This window comes from Chelonia mydas, chromosome 4 (assembly GCF_015237465.2).
Source record: "Chelonia mydas isolate rCheMyd1 chromosome 4, rCheMyd1.pri.v2, whole genome shotgun sequence".
Taxonomy (NCBI): domain Eukaryota; kingdom Metazoa; phylum Chordata; order Testudines; family Cheloniidae; genus Chelonia; species Chelonia mydas.
Window position 1 is genome coordinate 95,957,875 of NC_057852.1, and position 2,510 is coordinate 95,960,384.

At 37.9% G+C, this 2,510-nt stretch overlaps 1 protein-coding gene across 1 annotated transcript in view; it reads left to right on the forward strand.

The window, feature by feature from the left end:
- Nucleotides 1–375, forward strand: part of PHOX2B (paired like homeobox 2B) — a 3,836-nt gene extending 3,461 nt beyond the window's left edge. The window contains exon 3 of the mRNA XM_037897870.2: nucleotides 1–375. This exon is cut by the window's left edge and continues 1,199 nt beyond it. The gene's annotated coding sequence lies outside the window, so the exon portion shown is untranslated.
- The last annotated feature ends 2,135 nt before the right edge of the window (nucleotides 376–2,510 follow it).

Below are 2,510 nucleotides of genomic sequence, written 5' to 3' on the forward strand. Positions count from 1 at the left end.
AGTGTTAATATCAGTACAGACTTGTCTACTCTAGCTGACCGTATAAATAATGTTTTCCCTCCTCGTAGTCTCTATGGCGTGTCTTTATGGAGAAAGAAGGTTCTCACGGGTTCAGTTACTTCGCGTTTCGAGAGACCAGGTTCAGATAATGGTATATATTTTTATTATCAGTTGCATGTCGTCTTTTATTTTTCCCTTCCTGTTGGAATATGTTTGAGAGCATAATCGTCATAAATTATGTTCAGGGTTTTCAAATTTATTTATATGTGGTTCAAATGAATGCTTCTATTTAAAAGGGGAAATATTTCTACATGTGCATATAGTTTTCCAAGAGTGTACCATTAACTGATTGTTGATAATAAAAACAAAAAACAAATACAGCACTGCAGTTTTTTTGGCTTAATTTATTTCTTAGAGTTTGTTTAACAAAATATAAAACAAGGGAACGAGGAAGTGAATCGCAGGGGAGGCTGGTTTGAGTGATCAAACTGTTGCAGTGTGTGAAGAACTGAGATTGGAGCAGTGACCTTTGTTATCTTAATATTAACATATTAATATAACAGGGGAAAATTCATCTCTACTGGATAACTATGTTATAATTGTTAATTCAGTAATTGGAAACAGTGTTGTTTCTAGGGGGCTCAGATCCTTGCACTATACAGAACTTCCCCATTGTAAGAGGTCTCAAATTTGTAGGTGTCTGGTAGGAAAGATCTGAAATGCCATTCTGTGCTGGCCTATAGGTGATAGTTCAATTCCTTATGCTCTATATTTTCTTTTTTCACTCAAACACTTGGCTGCTGGACCCATGAAGAACATGCTTTAAAATGTCTATTGCATTTCTGAAATGGCCTGTTATTCTATGATCTTTACAATGAACTGTTTGTGTATATGGGCGGTGGCAGGGGAGAGGGGGAGAGGAAGGTCATCAGAGGAAGTCAGGGAGTCATGAACTAGTTGACTAGTTGATTTTCAGAAAAGAATATTCTTATTTGTGAGAGTAGGCAACAATTTCCATAAATGCCAGAGGAAGTCACCCCAACATGTCCCATCATAAGTGCTGGAACTAGGGTGCTGGGGGGTGCTGGCTGGCTTGAAGTGGTTTCCGTTATATACAGTTTGGTTAAGTGGCTCTCACCACCCCCACGTCACATATACCATAACGGCCAGATCCTCCTCTCCTTACTCACCAGTTCAGTTCCCCTGCAGTCAATGAGACTCTGGCGTGTGTAAAGGCAGCAGGGCTGGACTTATAGCCAGGTCTACATTTGCATTTATCTTACATTAAAAGGAATGGGCCACCATTAACACACAAGAACAAGGCATTCTCTTTCCTTCACCCAGTTTCAGTGACTAGCACTTGCTGAGCTTCTGTTTTTCTAAAATAGAGACAAGCATTAAACACCCGGCTCTAAAGTGCTCTGAACCACACCAGCTCTGCTCTCTCAGTGGTTTGAAAGTGCTGTAGTGTGGATTAAATATTTATATTTACACTTTTAATTGTAAAGAATTCCTTCCCCTCGTTATTGTGATGGCCTTTACCAGCCAATTTGGAGTCAAACCAGTGTCCACCTGCTTATACACTCCAGGGCGGGCTCATTCCTCACAGAGCATGGTATGGTTTCCTGCAGACGGGTTTTTCCTTTAAAACAATTATACAAATGAGGATTGAATTGTCTCCAGTAATCCCCAGTCTAGGATGGAAAGCAATGAATAGTGTTAATCATGTTGGATTAAAATACTGGAACTAGGGCTGTCAATTAATCACAGTTAACTCACGTGATTAACTCAAAAAAATTAATTGGGATTAATAAAATTAATCATGATTAATTGCACTTATAACAATAGAATACCAATTGAAATGTATTAAATATTTTGGGATTTTTTCTACATTTTCAATATTGATTTCAATTACAACACAGAATACAAAGTGCACGGTGCTCACTTTATATTATTATTTTTGATTATCATTTTTACAGTGTATATATTTGTAAACAAAGGAAATAGTATTTTTCAGTTCACCTCATACAAGTACGGAAGTGCAATCTTTTTATCATGCAGATTTTTTTGGTTACATAACTGCATTCAAAAACAAAATAGTGTAAAATTTTAGCACCTACAAGTCCATCTCCAGGTGGGAGATACTGCTGCCTGCTTTTTATTTACAATGACACCTGAAAGTGAGAACAGGTGTTCGCATGGCACTTTTGTAGCTGGAGTTGCAAGGATACTTACATGCCAGATAAGCTAAACATTCGCATGCCCCTTCATGCTTCTGCCACCATTTCAGAGGACATGCTTCCATGCTGATGATGCTCATTAAAAAGAAAATAAAGTGTCAATTACATTTGTGACTGTACTCCTTGGGGGAGAATTGTATGTCTACTGCTCTGTTTTACCTGCATTCTTCATATATTTCATGTTATATCAGTCTCGGATGATGACCCAGCACATGTTCATTTTAAGAACACTTTCACAGCAAATCTGACAAAACGCAAAGAAGGTACTGA